The sequence below is a fragment of the Acanthisitta chloris genome, unplaced genomic scaffold, assembly GCF_000695815.1.
Source record: "Acanthisitta chloris isolate BGI_N310 unplaced genomic scaffold, ASM69581v1 scaffold1625, whole genome shotgun sequence".
In the NCBI taxonomy this organism is placed as follows: domain Eukaryota; kingdom Metazoa; phylum Chordata; class Aves; order Passeriformes; family Acanthisittidae; genus Acanthisitta; species Acanthisitta chloris.
Genome location: NW_008671870.1, coordinates 38735 through 56566, shown reverse-complemented (window position 1 = coordinate 56566; position 17832 = coordinate 38735).

Genomic DNA, 17832 nt, shown 5'->3' with positions numbered 1-17832 from the left:
TCTGGGTATACTCACTGGTGTTTGCCATGAGGCAAAGAAGCAGAAAGGGATAAAGATGACCACAAGGACCATTCTCTTCTTGTCCCATAACTCAGACCCTTTGTGCAAAGTAAATGCCAACTGTAACAGCAGTTGTGATCGCAGCTTGCCTGTGAACTCTCTTCCTCCCTCCTGGACTCCTCAGGGTTCAAAAGCAAGCTGCAATAGAGGCAGCTTGAGCTGATTTTATCCAGAGAGACTCTGGCAGGACCAAAGGTACTTTCCTATGAAAAGGAGTCCAGGTCGTGGGTTGGAAGAAAAGGGCAGATCGTCAGGCTACAGATTTACCCTGTGGACCTCAGGCCTGGCACTTCCCATGCATTTCTAAATGGAAGGAACATTTTCTGTTTGTGTCCTCATATTAATTCAAATCAGTAATGAAGTTGGGAGCATCAAAAGGTTTTAGCGGTATATGGGATTAGACCAGGCTTAGATAACTGAATAAATGAACTGACTTAATTAGCTCTCCTGAAACAAATTATTATACAGTGCTCATTTCCAACTCTCATATGAACCTCAGAGTTCTGAAAATGCATTAATTCCTTGAATAATAAATCTTATATTTTTGCATACCTACTGCAATTATGATGGATAATGAGATTTTAATTAATCAGACCCAGATTTTTTAATGCTGTTGAAGAATGTAGATACATTAGGGACCTATTTATTTGATAAATCTTGGAGAGAAAATAAAAAAAAAGCAACAGGAATAACAACAAAAAATTTCTGTGGTAAACAAACTTATAACTAACAGGCTTCTTAACAACACCCATCCTGCAAACATCCTTGTCTTGAATATGAACTCTGTAAACTCTCAAATCCTGGTGGAAGTATTAACTTTAGTATCTCTCTAAGGGCAAAATACAGTTATTAGCCATTATGCCACATGGAATACATTCTTGGGTTTATGCATATAAGATTTTTTCTACCATAACTTTAAATGCTCTATGTACAAAGATGATATTCTTGCTCATATATTCTATGCTTCCAGGTACTTCTGAGTGAGAGACACTTGTTATTATTAACATGGCAAAGCAGCCCTTAAACCTTTCTCTCATATATCTGAGGAGATAGCTAAAGGTCTCTCTCATGCAAAGGTAGTGGCACTGCAGTTGTCATTAATTATAAATCAGTTTCTAATATGACTGAGAGCACAAAGATTGTAGGGGGTCTCGTTAACATGAGATTAAAATTCTCTTGAAGTGTAATTATTTTGCAAGGGAGTTTTGGGCTGGATTTATGACAGCACATTGCATCTCTGCTCTTACTACATTGACAGGAGAGATGTATCAATACACACAATTCCCTTGGAGAAACCCTAGCCCTTGGAAGAAAAAACTTGAAAGACAGGGGACTTTAAATTCTAATACCAAATTTCTAACAGGTCCCTTTTCCTTTTTTGATAAAAGGAAAGTCATTGCTGGAGAGTGCTGAGAAAGTCAAGAGAACAACACCCTGGCAGGGCAATGGCAACTCTTGCATGTACTTGGAATGGGGAAAAAAAGGTAGTGCTTCCAGTTTAAACAAAACTGAATTTTAAGTATTAATGTGAAACTTTGAGGTTTCCATTTTTTTCCTTCTTTAGTGAACCTCACTGGATTTGACATGACAAATAGGTTTGGGCTTTCCCTTTCCTTCCTCCCCCTTAAAACAACTCTGAACCATTTCCTCTGAAAAGCTACTTTTCCTTGAAAAATAAGATGCAAAAGAATTTTACTATTAGATCGAGCATTCGGTAGTAGCATGTTCAGGCTTCTTTTCCCCAATTTGAATTGTTAATCTTTGCACTCAAAAATGTAATCCTTACTGAGCCACAGAGCAGGGAGGGGGCCAGCAGACCCCTCCACAGCTGCAGTAGTCTGATCTGAAAGACAGTAGTTATGGAAGCAGCTCGGTACAGAAGCCCCTCTGGCTTGAGGAATTAGGAAGCTAGGTACTGCAGCTTTGAGAGGATTTTCCAATCTGTATCTTTGGGCACTTGTATGATGTGAAAAATCTGGGCCCTGTGAGTGCCTTGTAGAAGACAACCAGATGTGTTCTCCTTGGCATTTCTCTGGGGAGAGCTTAGGTTAAAGAACAGATTTTCTTTTGTTCTTCACTTCCACAGAACTGTTCATGAACAAGAGCCAGTTCTTAGCTGCACTGACTGGGTCCTTGATTTCAAAAGCAACCACTAAGACCTGAGCTGCTGTCACCTTTCCCAGATTGATTCTCTGTGCTACCTTTTGGGCAGCTATTACACCCCATGCCACATAACCTGTTTCAGTAGAGGGCCAAAAAACAGGGATACAGAGGATGCTAAATGCCATCTGACCCAGAGAAACTGAGGTCACTGTGGTCAAATATTGCTAGGATTTTTTCTTCCTGTATTGGTAGAAATAGGAAACTTAATGAAAAAGGGACCTGGCCCATGACCAAGCATGTTTTTGCTCAGGCTTCCACATGAAGAAACTTGCCATTTATTATTAGCATCAGTGCTGTTGCAACCCACCTTGTTAATTCCAAGATTCTTTTATAAGCTACTTTGATATGTTGTACTCAGTTCCTTGAGCACTGAAACGCTTTTTTGTGCAGTTTTCCTCACCCCCTGAGTTTGGTTGCCCTCCCCACCACCAATCTAAATTTGCTTTTATGTGCTAGGAAAACAAAAAAAAAAGTGTGAATTTACCACTTCTGAACATCTTGTCCTCTTAATTTGTACAGAGCTGGTTTGTTCAGCACAGAAACAGTACTAGGAGTGGAATAAATTTAGCTGGAAGGCAGGGTGGGGGCAGAGAGAGGGATGGCAGAGCCAGAGGGTAAGCAGAGGGGGGCTCTACAATGCTGATGCTCTTCTCCTGGTGCCCTGTGAGCAAGCCTCATCATGTTCCTGCCCTTCTGCAACCTCGTCTTTGCCAACTGCAGACATTCAGGTTGGAAATGCCACATCCATGCAAAGCCTCTCCATCATTTTCTCTTCCTCCTCTCTTCCCACTTTGCTCGTAATTTGCCTTTCTTCAAATTAGCTGTTTTAATTTCAGAGTTTCAGTTTTTTCCCCCTCCTCCCTCATCCTTTTTCAGCTCTTAATTCCCTGGATACCCATGCCATCTCAGGGCTCTCACCCTCCTTTGGCACCTTGTGTCCTCTTCCCAGTCCATCCTCTCCCTTCCCTTCACCCAGTTCCTCTTGCTTTCACCCAGACTCTTCTCTTCCCATTTATCAGCTCCATCCCAGCTGCCTCCCCAAAGTCCTCCACTTCTCCCTTGCTACACATTGCTCATGCTCTATACAAGGAGACAGACAAGGAGGTCACTGAGCCTTAAGACCAGCATTATTGAGAATGTGTGAAGAATATATATGCCAGAGCCACTCAGGAAAAAAGCTGGGGACTGAGGAGAAATGGAAAATAACTGAAGGCAGAGAGCAAATATCTTTGTGTATCTGGGTCTAAAAACAAAATGGGGGAGCATTGGCAAGCTGCTCTATTCCACAATTAGCCAGCTTGAAGAAAATCTGTAGTAGCAAATCCACAAGGTAACCCAGGCCACTTCTTGAACCTCTTTGCCCACTCAATTTGAACTAACATTTTGGTTGGAATAAATGGCAGGCTTTCCTCATTTGAAGTAAAAAGGCCAACTGGAAATCAGATTTTGTTATCTTAGAATATCAAGTCTTAACATTTTATTTGGAAACATAATGAGCTGATGGTTTTTGAAAAGGAGAGAGGGAACAGCCAGCTTCATCTTTACTGCATTTATTTTATGTAACAGCTTCCTTAGCTGAGATGAAGACAGAAATGGACAGAGGAATATTAGCCCAAGAGAGTCGAGTCTCCTTACATTTATGGAATAGAAATGGGCATGTAAACCATAATGAGTGGTTATTTTCAGTCAGGAATTTAACACCAGCTACAAAGAGAAAGCAGGTCAGAATCTGCACTGATAAAAGGCATCTTGCACTATTTGATGACCAGCACCGTAATTTGGGCCATTTAATCTTTCGCTGTGGAGTGAGAACCTGCCTGTTCTTTGGGGTCTGTGGAAAAGTAAGGATTGTCACATTGGTATCAGCAAATAAACATGTCAGTTTAGCACCAACAGTTCCAGAGCACAGACCTTCACCACAACAACATGAGTGATTGTCTGCCTACCACCTGATGTAAATCACCCTCCAAGTGCCCCCCAGAGCCTGAAGTGCAATGAACAGGTTTTGCAACCAGTGGGAGTGGCCTGAGGATTGCAGTAATTTGTGTCTCCTTCAGGATGTCCCCACATGAGGTAGAACACACTAGGAAGCCCCAAGAAGGCATAGGTGTTGGAGCTATGGTGCCAGGGCTGCTGGTGGCCTGGGGCTCTCTCCAGGAGGTTTTCCCCTAAGTTTTACAGGACAGCTGAGGACTGTCAGAGGCAGACTGCATGTAAACAAAGGAAAAATTGCTTTTGATAGCATGGCTGATGGCTGTCCAGAACAACCCAAAAAAGACCTAGTCAGAAACCCTATATTTCTCTATGACCTAATAAATCAGTGCAATTACCAAGCATACAGTATTAAAAACATTTCTGAGTCTGTCCAAAAATATACACATTTTTCTCAGCAGAGCTACAAGAGAACAAAAGCATTTGTGTCATCAACCTGTTCTCATGGCAGTGAATGGACTTGGAACAAATACCTTTTCTTTTAATGCTTCAATCATCTCCAGCACCTCTGTGAATAGCAGAGCTCCCAGCTGTAATGTCACACAACCATTCCTTGCTGTAGCCATTTCTGCAAGAGCTGGAAGAGTCCCTTCACAAAACCAGTCCAGCATGTGGGTGAAAGGGTTTTACTGCCAAGTACAGTATAGTACAGTACAAATATGTTCTGTTCAGATACTGGAAAATTGTCTATCCAGAGATCTCTCTTACAGCTGAGAGAGGACTTGAGCATGACTTCACATGGGGACTGCTTTGCTTGTAGAACAACCTCTTGGTCAGTCTGTCTTTCTCCTTCTAAGAGATGCATCAATGTCTCCTGGCCCCACCAAGCTGACACAGATGGGTTAACCTACTAGCTAAAAGCATTTTCTCATCTGTCACATTGAGATCAGCTCTAGATATTTCCATGCCCAATCATGGTCCCTGTGAAGCCATGGTTCCTTCATACCCTTCCTGAGGACAGGACCTTATCAACCACAAGGAAACACTTAGTGATGTACTGCCATGTGGTGGAGCAACACTGATAATGAATAAGCCCAGGTATAGGACTTCTGGTCTATAGCAGATTGATGTCATGATACGATTTATTCAATTTTATCAATATAGAGAAATAAACATATGCACAGACCATGTTTATTTCACTCTATCAAATATAATTTTAACAAACATGACAATTTTTACTGTGCAACAGAATGCCTCTTAAATATTATAAGTTTCAGTGCTTTGTAATTGTATTTCAATAGGCACAAGCAGTATTTTACTGCACAGCGAATGCATTTCATTAAATAGTATAAATTTACACTCTGTTGTAAATGAATGTTCATTTTACATTGTAATTTTTTTACTGCAGAGTGTTGCCATTTTAGTATTCACTGTAATCACTCCACTGTGTTGCAAGCAAATGTCATTTATATGATACGTAAAAATTCAGGGAATTCAATTTCAGGGAACTCAGTCTGAAGTATAAATATATGCAAGCCACATAACACAAATAAACTTACTCCAGATGGTTGTAGATAAAATCAAATCTCACCACCCTAAGAAATAAAATTCCCAGTACAAATCCAGGCAATTCAGTACAGTTTCTGCTGACCAAAATGGCCAGAAAAATTAGCACCAATCCAAACATAATAAATTTAATGAAGTTTTTGCTACTAATAAGAGACCAAGCATTATGTTTTGTAGATGCTTTAGCAGTTTTTCTGTCCGAATATTTTTGAGAATCTACATAGATTCCCCCAGCTATCTGCCCCAGAAAAACCTTATGTGTAAATGTCTAGAAACAGAAAACTATTGAAACAATAAACCAGGCGATTCTAAAAGCAACAATGGTTTATTTGCCTCTCTACATTACAGCTGCCTGGAGTACTTACAGTACAACCCAAGAGCATTAACAAACAGCCAAGCTATTTCTTCTCTGTTGATAGCCACCTTATTGCTTTCAGCAGCTAGCAAATTAAACCTTCAAAATAATTCTCATGTGCACTGACTGTAAAGTGAATTTAAATTAAACTAATATATTACAAGAAAAGTGAGTACCTAGCTAGAGTTCTCAGCAGTCTCTTTCTTCTTCCAAAACCAGCCTCAATGCACACAAATATAGTTACACAGTTCACACCTGCCAACGTACATCTGCACATGCCATATGGTGCAGGACACACCTTTTCCCAGCACTCACGCACATATGTATTTGCAAACACCTCCTGCCACTGGGAGACAGATAAGTCCAGCCAAGTGCTGCTTAAACCAAACAACAAAAGCCTTGCTGCCCATGTCTTCTCTGTCAGGCATCCACACATCCTGCCCAAGCTTTAAAATGGCAATATTCACCTCAGACATGCTCAGAAGATGAAGGTTTCTGTCTGTCCCTTTACAGATGCATATGAAGCCAAAGAAATGAAATTACTCAGTTAACGTCAAAAAACCAAACCTATAGCAGGACAAAGACTTAAAGAGAAATCTTGCATAGCCTTGCTGGCATTCTTCACCTTGTATTACCTATATAGTTCCCAAGCTTCAATTCTGGACCTGGGTGCAGCTTGTGAGGCTGTCTCATAGTTTTCATTTGCTGGTTCCAGTGCAGAGCTAAACATTACACTGAGAAGGTTTTAATCGCTTTGTTTTCCTGAGGTGATCTTTAAAAAGATGGAAGTAAACAGAAAGATCTGAAGTGCTCTAAAAGGGGCTATGGCCACAAAAACAGCTTCTTTGCTCTTAGGCTGCTGGAGAGATCCAAACCTTAAAAATCTGAAAATTCTTACGTGAGCTGAATTATGTTTCTGAGAGATAGTTCTTCTGACGAGTCAGCTTAGATGAGAATTTGTGAACCCATTTATTACCAATTCATTAAATAATAATTAAATAAGAAGTTATTTTAAATCCTGTTCCTTTTGTTTCTGGGTGCATATAGGCTCAGTTTTATCTTCTTCACCTCTTCCTTGAAGGTTTTATATTACACTCAAGAACAATCCTAAAACTCACTGCTCTTATTCTAGTTCAAACTCAAGTCAGCCACCTGCAAGTGTCTCAACAGGATCATCATACCAGAAATGGCTCTAAGTTAGGCACTAGGCATTGCCAGGTTGAGAAATGGATACAAGCAGATTTCAATAGGCAGAAAACCTGACTGCATCAGGGCTGTGAAACATAGCAAGCATTTGGTAGATACAGTACAGAGTAGGAGAGAAAGTAAGCAGCAAAATGAGAACGGCCCTTCTCATGGTAGGTATTGCTTCTCCACAGGATCACAGAAATCACAGAATCATAGAATACTTTGGACTGGAAGGGATACCCAAGACAACCTACTTTCCACCCCCTGCCATGGGCAGGGTCACCTTCCATTAGACCAGGTTGCTCAAAGTCCTCTCCAACCTGACCTTGAACACTTCCAGGGACGGGGCATCCACAGCTTATTTGGGTAAACTGTTCTCAGTGCCTCACCACCCTCACAGTAAAGAATTTCTTCCTATTTCTAATCTAAACCCCACCCTCACAGTAAAGAATTTCTTCATATTTCTAATCTAAACCTGCACTCTGTCAGCTTAAAGCCATTGTGCCTTGTCCTGATCCTATCTTCCCTTGTAAGAAGCCCCTTTTACTCATTTTTATAAGCCACCTTAAGGTACTGGAAGGCTACAAGGAGGTATCCCCAAGGCCTTCTCTTTTCCAGGTTGAACAATCCAACTCTGTCAGACTGCCTTCATAGAAGAGGTGGTCCATCCCTCTGATAATCTCCATGGCCTCCTCTGGACCTGCTCTAACAGGTCAATGTTGCTCTTGTGCCAAAATACACATTTTGTGGTATGGCCGTCCAGCCCCTTGCAGAGCAGGGGAAACACCATCAGGCCTGCTTTGCACACTCTGTTACTCATGCTCACACTTTTCCCATCCTGCAAAAGTGTGTCTCACCTCCTCATTTACATCCCAATTGAGCATGGCCTCTATTATCAGCTTTTTTTTTTGGTTTGAGAGGTGCAAAACCAGCACCTTTCTTCTGTAATCTGAGACTTTTCAGAGGATTGCAAACCTTAACAACACCAGGTCTGGCTTAAGTAATTTTTAATATCCCCTCAGTATCAAATAATGAATTCTTGTATCACAGCCAACACAAGTCCTCAAGACTTCTTTTCTTATGAATTTGTACATCATTACTCTCCGTATCCTTATGCACTCACACATATGAAGCATCCACTCATTTTATTAATCTGTGCAGTGCAGCTTTGATTACCAAATTCTGTTCTACACATTCTTGAGAAATGTCCAGTAACTGCTGGCATTAGCACATAGTTCCTCCTCCTCAGCATTTTAAAGCTGCCCATGGTGTTGCTTGGTACAAGATTGGATTTACCAGCATTGCATTTCCTGATTCAGCTTTCCAGGTTGGAAGTTTCCAACTCCAGGAAGCTTGTCACTTATGCATGGGTCCAGCAGCAGAGCAGTTTATGTGCCCTTTTACAGAAAGAAACCAGCATTGCCAGACGGGAACTGTGTTATCTGCACCGCAGGTCACAGAGTACTCTGTGTTTCCTGCTAATTAAATTCACTGTTGGAAGCTCCTTACATCTCCACGTGATACATAACTGCAGAGCTGGATGTTGCCCCTAATTGCTTTTTATAACAAGGTTATAAAAGTCATGCTGTTATGTCCAGATATGTCAAGGCCCTGACAACAGTACATGACCAAAAGTGACATTAATACCACATTGTATTTTACCAAAATTGGATATTAATGGGGAAATTTCAGTCCTCTTTCAGTGTGTTTCTATTGTGATCATTTAAGAGCTTTATTTACACAGGACTGTTAAGGAGCACTAAAATAAAACTCAAAGTAAAAATTGGGCTATCTATATAACCTAAATAATGTGTTAAGATACAAGATAGTCTAATTGAGCAATATTATTAACTGCCAAGTTACACAATTTCTCTAATAGCATATTACCCTTTGTTTTCTTTGACCCAACGGTGAAGTAAACTGACTGAATGAGTACATGCCAGTGCAGATTTCTTGCAATGACCGATTAAGTTCCTTGGCAAGGAGATAGGTGTCAAGAGACCACTAGACATAACACAACCAGATGCTTTTCCCCTGCTAACAAAGAACTGCTGTGTAGTTCAACATTTGAGCTAAATGGATAAGAGGGACAAAGTTGAAACTACACAAAACCATCCCAGGTATCACCATTTCTAGCCTCAACCATGAATGAACTAGGTAAAAAAGCAAGTTAGTTCAGTTTGAAACAAGACTCTTGGCACCAGCATCATTGCTATTTCCATCTAAAATGCACACTCCTTGGGAACCTGACTCCTGTGGAAGCCTTCTCTGGGCACAATGTGCAGCGCTGCCGGGCAAAGATCAAAATTAAGTCTCAGATTATTCATCCAGGCCAAGCAGGAGAAAGGTGATCTTAACGTTTGTATTACCAATGGTTATGTTCTGCCCCTACTCGTACTCCTGCAGTCTCATCAAATGTCAGAGACAGAACTCATCCACACAGATTTTGATATGTGAACTGGAAGTCTGGGCTTGTGTTATGTGTAGGGACAGGTGCCACTAGATCATGAAGCACTTTTCTAAGGAAATTGCCTATTAATCAGTCAGGGAAATTGTTCCTTAGAAGTGCCTATTGCCCTCTTCGGAAAATGGACCACCAGTTACTGCTTTAGGTGGAGATACCTCCACTGCAGTGGGTAGATGTGCCATGCTAAATGACCCCTGCAAACCAAACCCACGTGGCACAGACTTGCCTAAAGCCTATAGCAATGGATTATTAGCTAATTAATCAGTTAATCACATTGTGATGTGCATTTGGCCTAGAAAATGCTCACTAGTCCTACATATGCCACATGTTTACACTAGCATTTTGGAAAGCTTAGCAGCTTCCAAGTTCCTTTATGTTTGCACACAGCAGAGATCTCTAGAAAAACCTGATAGGGAAATACAGCATAACTAAATTATTACAACAGACACCTGAATGAAAACAGTCTTAAGGCAAGGCAACTACAGTCTCTTTGCACACAACATGCTGCTTTCTCATTATATTATTTATCTATTGCTGAGTCAAGAAAATAAAATCCAGTTTTATCAAACATTTTAAGCAAAACATAAAGACCAGGGAAGAGTTCTTTCTCAAATAGCTTTCTATTTATCCAAGACCAGAATAATAAAACATTTTAGCCCTTTACAACAGCCAGATCTCAACAGAATTGAAACCATCAGCAGCACATCTCTGAAAAGCACCACTGAGCAAACCTTGCCTTGCTCAGGAGCAGTAGCTCACACAATGTTACATCAAGTTTTTCAGCTTACAGACAGAAAAAAAGCTGATGTTATCCTGTGTCTTTGCAACTCTCTCAGTCCTTTATGTTTTCACCAGGAATCCAGGTAGGACTTCAATGGCTTTGGTTTCTCTGAAGCATATTTTCAAAGAAGGCATTTGGTTTCAATCCCATGATGAGAGCAAGACAAAGGGGGGACATTCACATAACTCACCATACGCTTCTGTTCCAAATGCATGGCAGAAACTTGTTAAACGATTTCTCAGATGGCAAAATGATAGCCCTGGGAGATCAAGGCATTATTTGTTGTTCTGTGCCTGGAACATCTGAGAATTCCCTATAATGGAAGAGGAGTCCACGGGGAGCTGCAGATGTTCCCAGCAGCATCTTTCTGCAGCAGCAAAGGCAGTCCCTTCTGGCAGCTGTGTGACAGAGGCCTCGATGACACTAAAGCATTAAGAACCCAGTTGAGCTGTGCTGGTGTTCGACAGTAGATGAGGAGAGATTAATATCCAGCTGCATATTCACATTCTTGTAAGACAGTTGTGAAAACACTAAGTGCTTGACTACACCAGCAGCTTGGCACCATTTCTCAGACCACTACTCGTTTCTTACCATAATATAAAAGATAATATCTGCTTGTACTCAGGTGCAACAGAGACACTATGTGATGTGTCACCTCGGCTAAAACACCACAAACAACTAAGACTGTGAGAAAGATTTTAGGTTGTACATTATGTAAAGAGCCATATGAGAAGGACATGAGAGGGCTGAAGAAAACTCAACAGAGTAGCACAGAGGTTTGTGAGCTAGTTGCTGATTCTTATTTGCAATTCAAGAGGTCTGTGATTGATCAGACCATTGTTTCTACTCCTCTGACTAAAGTCCTTTCCACCCTCAGGGAAATACCAAAGAACAAGGAGTGAATAATGCACTTAAGATATTAAACCTGTGGCATTTGGTGGGTATTTTAACTAATACTGGCATTTCATTTAATGATATCAAATAAAGAATGATACAGCCTCATTTAGCCTGATTTCCCTCACACTATTCCAATCAGCAGCAATTGCAGTCTGAGTCTCAGGTTGAAGATTATATTTGCAAATTAGATTTTGGGGGGTGGGGGAAATAAATCTGTTAGTCCATGGTTTGATCAAAAGTTTGAAAGCTAGTCTTATAATGCAAGGGTGAAATCTTGGCTGCAAAGTCAACATGAGCCTCATCCAAAATTTCTCACAGCTCTTTTAATAGCATAAATGTTTCAAGCTAGTACATCTGGGTCTCTGAAACAGTGGCAGCAGTATTTCAAATATTCTCAAAGCCAGCTACTTGGATGGGCTTGAATTGGTGACAATAATTGTGAAGATTAGCTTCTCAGGCCAAATTGAAACATGCCAGGGCCACGCAGGCAGACTCAGTTCTCTCACAGGAAACACTTGAGCAAAGCAGGATGCCAGGGCTTCAAAGAGGAAAAGCTGGAGGGCATATCAGCACACGTGCTGAGTGGCAGAAAATTAACAATTTTGGTACTGCAGCTACTCCAATACTTATATCATCGAATACATCAAGACAAAGAATAGAATAGTAGATTTCAGTGCAAAATTAGAAAATATCTGGTAGGTTTGGGGCACCAAATGATCAGTATTTATTCCCCAAATTGTAATTGCTCAACCAAAACTTCATTTAGGCCACAGAAGGCACCACAAGGGATGTATCAAGAAGCATTTAGCAAAGCAGCTCATGCCAGACCTTTCCCATCAACAGGATTCTCCGCACAGAGCATTTAAGGCAGGTCACAAAACAGCATGATACCAGCTGCTTGCATTTACTTTTTCTTTTTTTTTTTGGTTACATTTCTAAAACAAACTTTTCTTAAGACAAGTCTGACCGAGTTTAGATACAATGCCTCCTCTTGCTCCAACCATTTAAATCAATTCGATAAGCAAGCCAGATTGCATGCCAATGCTTCCAACAATTTACTTGCAAGAAATCCTGTGATGAACCTTAGTCTTTTTTCACACTGACTTTATTATACTCACAGAACTTTACACTTGTTCATATACAATGTGAAAATAAAACACTGCCAAGCTAGCAGACAAATCAGTGACCTAAATGTTCCGGAGAATGAAATGATATATGCCTTAGCTGTCCTGCAGGGCTTGCAGAAGCAGGAAGAAGTATCACCAAATAACTTGAATTCAATAATTCCCCAGAAGCACCAGTTTGCCTAACCTTAGGAAATTCTGTTGCAGTCAGTAAGAGAAAATACATCTCTCTGGCAGCTAACTGCAAAAAGAGAAAATGGGATGTTCAGGAAAAAGAAAACACTAAAAAAAAGATTCATACACTGAAGAATACATACAAAGTGATGGGGTAGACGATTTCTTCTCTGCCAAGCAGTACCCCAGGCCTGAGGGTTACAGACCCATCCTGTGCTAACACTTCGTTTCCACTTTGATTACAACCACCTTTATTTTTTTATTTATTTTAAACACACAGTTATGGGAATGAAATTACAGGATGCATTACAAAACACCTTTTGTTTAGCCTTATAGTCTGAGCAGCTGAGCTTCTTTAAAGGTTATGGAAGAGAAGCTGAGCAGGCCTTCATGCAGAGGATTCTCATGGCTTTAACTGGAGCCTGATCAAATCACTGTCCTCCTAATAAAGGGTGCAGACTTGCAACCCTGCTGCTGAAATGGTGCTTTGATCATACCTTGTGGAAAATTGGCAAGAGCAACCATTTAATTCACATTTCTGCCTTTACTCTACAGCTCTTATTACTTTATATGCATACAAAATGCACGAGTACTTATAAATCTTTGATTATGTTCTGGACTATTTTTCACCTCCCATCCAGGCTAAAATCTGGAGAATGCATATATGCCATAAAGGACATGGGATACTCTGCAAATTTGAACACAGGCATTAATTCAATGCAGAGCAGCAGCTGTTCCCAGGAACAGTACCAAAACCAGGAAAGCAGAATTTGCCCTTCATAGCAAATAACTATGTTGGAACTGTGAGAGGCAGCCTCAGTGCTACAGTGTTTGGAGGCTGAGATGCTCTGTCTTATCATTTTCCCTCCTCTCATGCTCCTACTGCAAGACAGGGTATGACCCCAAAATCTTTTATCAGATGAGATGGTAAAATTATTTTTTTACAACTCCATGCAAGAAAAACACCCCATGAAATGGACATATCTGACAGGACAGCCTGGTTCCTGAAAAAAAGTGATAGTAGCTTACAAACCTACCTAGTAGTTGGCAGGAATCACTCATAAAAGATACATAGCAGCTATTGAGTACACTAATTGATCCAACCTCCTACCAACAGCTACTCTTGACAAAGCTACCAATGCACTGCCCTATTGGCAAACCTTCTCCACCTCACCTACCCTTACCCTTCAGCCCTACTCCTCATATCTCCTGCTGCCTCAACCTCACCTCCATGCAGTCATCACAGTCCTGTGCTGTTCCTCTTGCCAACCAGTCATCAGGAGTCAAACATTACCATCACATATATCCTAGCAGGGCCAAGGAGCCCATATTAAACTTGCTGCAGAGAAAAGAACATCCCTGGAGAACCTCCTTACTACCTGAGAAATGGCCCATGCAGCTGCAGAAGTGGCCTAAAATACTCTGATAAGCCAAAAGAACAAAGCACTTACCAAGGGGAATACTAAGAAGATAAACCAGAAGAATAAACATGAACATGCAAAGCAAAGATTTTGGAAGTATACATCACCTTGCCTGAAAGAGAAACCATTATAATTCTTGGCACACCACCCATTGTCTTGAGACTTACCACAGTAAAGCAGTTGTGAGGTCTTCTGATTTTTGAAGAAGGAGGTATTTCTCTGTCCATACTTTTTCTTTTTTTTCCCCAGCAAAGGTATTTTGACTAGATTTAGGAGTATGAAATCACAGGACAAAAACTCCCGATGGCTTAAAGGAAGAAGTGGGTAAAGCTTCTTCGATCACTCAGGTGGTGGTGAAGGGAGATTTGCACCTTGGCCAATTACCCATTAGTCTCTAACAGCTCCTAGTAGAAATGCCCCACTCTGCTACTAACCCAGCACTCTTCCCCCCAGCGTAATGCTAACTCTAGTCACCATGCTAACTGCTTCACCACCCTAATACACACATGCTGCTGCATTTTATGCTTTGAAACAGTCTCCTAGTGCTTAGGGATTGTGCAGGTTAAAGACAGCAGGCTCCCCTGTTTTCCAGTCTCCTTTCATTTTCCAGCCAGTATCACGACAGCTGCTCTTTGGAACTGCCTGCTCCATGTATCAGGAGATTACAAAGAAAATGTGCTATTTCTATGAGGGCTGACACAATCTTTTTCTCCATTTATACTTACTGATTTTTCCCCCCGATGCATTACATAAGCTCCTTTCTCAGTTTCATTTATTTGACAGCCATGTTTTAACATCCTTTAGAAAATGCACACACTATTTAGCATACTGTGGAGTGAGGATAGACCAGGTGTGGATCACTTTACATTGCAGGGAAATAAGTCCTCTTTTCTGTATAATTATCACATCTTCTTCTACAGAGAGCCTTTCTCTAAAGGTAGACTGCAACCCTCAGTTACCTTATACTGCTTGATAAACATTCAAAGGTCACTATACCAGGATTTCCTCTGGAAGGCAGAGTACTTAGAAACACTAGGGCTGGAGCCTCGGTTAAGGGTAACAGTCCTTATATGAAGCTTGGCTTCTTCAACAGAATATTTCTCAATAGTTAGAGATGATTATTGAGAAGAAGAAAAGCTTTGATTGCAGTGCCAACATTACCTGAAGAACATCTGTTATCTAAGAGGGAAAAATACACAACTTTACCAGAAGTGATAATGTGTTTTAAAATGCCAAATAATTTTTTTAAAATTTTGAACTTGGTGAAATATAGCAGATGTAAAAACCATTTGAAAGGTAATGGATGCTATGCAATGTTACCATGCAGGCACAGTGCCTGTGTCAAATTCACCTTAGATGACATTTCTTTTTCATGAGGGCACTCATGAAAACTCATGAAACTTTCCCCTTAAAAGCCTCTCTTACATGTTTTCCTTTCATTTTCTCCCCAATTAGCTTTTTCAATAGAGTTAAACTGGAGGCTAATCCCTTTAATTTTAGGGTTGTCTCCGTGAGGGTGCTTGAGACAAATCAGTTCAAACTAATTAAGTGTTTAAATTCATGGCAGAAGAGTCAACCTGCATGAGTCCACCTTACGGATACCTGTTCACATCAGACTGGCCACAGTTAAGCAGAGTTTGTTTCCACAGTGGACAATGTGCAAGAGCATGTAGTGACAGGACAAGGGGGAATGGATTCAAACTGACAGAGAGTAGGTTTAGATTAGATACTAGAAAAAAATGTTTTATTGTGAGGGCGGTGAGGCACTGGCACAGGTTGCCCAGAGAAGCTGTGTGTGTCTCATCCCTGTCAGTGTTTGAGGCCAGGCTGGATGGGACTCTGAGCAGCAAGGCCCAGTGGAAGGTGTCCCTGCTCATGGCAAGAGGGTTGGAACTAGATGAGCTTTAAGGTCCCTTCCAGGCCAAACCATTCTATGATTCTACATAGGCTAGGTGTGCAGGATGCAACCAATTTGTCTGGGTGCATTAGCCACAGAATCTACAACAGCATGTTTAGTCAGGATAACCTCCATATGATAGCAAAAAGAAACCCAGGCACTAGTTTGAAAACTTGATGCAAGCACACACGTTAAATATTTTTTTTACCTAAATCAAAATGCAATGCCTTTAGTTCCCAGTGAACACCTACATGGAGCATTAACATGGCTTACTGCAGGGTGAGACAAAGCATCCCTGAGCAGCCAGGCTCTGCTCTCAGATGTCAGTACTGCATGTGATCCAGAACAGCTGGGTTGCAAACTGCTGCTTTTCATTCTCCTAAGCAGTGGCTCAGCCTGTGACTGAAAACAGACCTAAATGTCCACTGTCCTCTTGGATTGATAGTGCCAACCAGGGGAATTTTTACCTCTGCTCACAGCACTGCTTCCCTGCTAGTGCTGAGCAATGCAGACAAAATGAGCAGGCTGTGCATGGATCCTGTCCTTCCCAAGTGTCTTCACTGCCAGGTTACAAAGTCTCACAGCAGCCTGTGCCCTATTTTTGGCCTGGTGTGTATGACTTTTCTGTACAGTAGCTGGGCTTCCACAAGGGAAGGAGAGAGCCAGAGCTTGCACACAGCCTGGGCATCTGACTCACAGACAAAAGGCAAGAATCTGAATTTCCTCAGGACAGGAAGGGAGCTGAAACCAAGTCCTTTGAAAGAACACTGATCACTGTGATATTTCTAATTGGAAAATACTGCCTCCTTCTTCTCCTTCAGCAAATAATAAAGCAGTTACATCGAATAATTTAGTGTTGTAATAGGAAATATTAAAAATACCAACAACTGTTCATGCAAGACCTCCTTAAAAATCAACCTTTGTGCTTTTAGAAATCAACAATCCAAAAATGAAATGGAAGGTTAATGTGATCTCCTCTGTGCAGCTGTCTGCTGCATATGGGAGCACTTTGTCCATCTTCCATACTGGCACAAGCATATGGGATCAGACACAGAGGAGGAGTTCTGAACTTTTCTGCAGACACATGAATGAATTCAAGCTGAAGTAGCAGCACAGATCTTCCACTAGCCAGTCCAAAAATAGTAAAGAAATTCCTTTTCTACATTTAGCACTGCGTGGATGGGTTTCTGTGTTCATTGATGAGCTCCTAGGCTAGCTCAAATTTTACAAGAGCTATAGCTCTTTATTTCTACAGTCAAAAGAGTGCAGGAGTTTTGAATGTTAGCACAATTTTATCTCCCTTTTTGCTTTCATTGCATTCAGCATGGCTGGCTCCACTAAATAACACATAAATCTTAACCGTCTGTAATAGAAAGATGGTTTTGAAAAAGGGTTTCTTGGCAGACTATTATCCATTTTGTACCACTTTTTCTTGCCTTGTTCTGTCTCTTTTTTTCCTTATGTGAGAAAGAAACAGAGATTTTTCCTCTCCCTTTTCTTTCCTTTTGGCCTGATCTTATTCTTGTGGCTGATATATAAGAGCACTGATACAATGTATTTTTTCATTTTGGCAGCTTTTTTAAAACAGATTCCATAGCATGATCCTACCAGTGACAAATGACCCAGCACTTCCACTTGGAATACTAACGCTGAATTATCTGGCTTCCTGGGGTCTGATGGAGATGCAGTGAGAATTAAAAAAAATTACTGCACAGGAGCAGTGGTGACTGATGTAGGGTCTGCATGCTGAGCTTTTGACCTCAGCCGTTTCTACAGTAACTGTGCGATGCATTGTGCTTTCTATTCT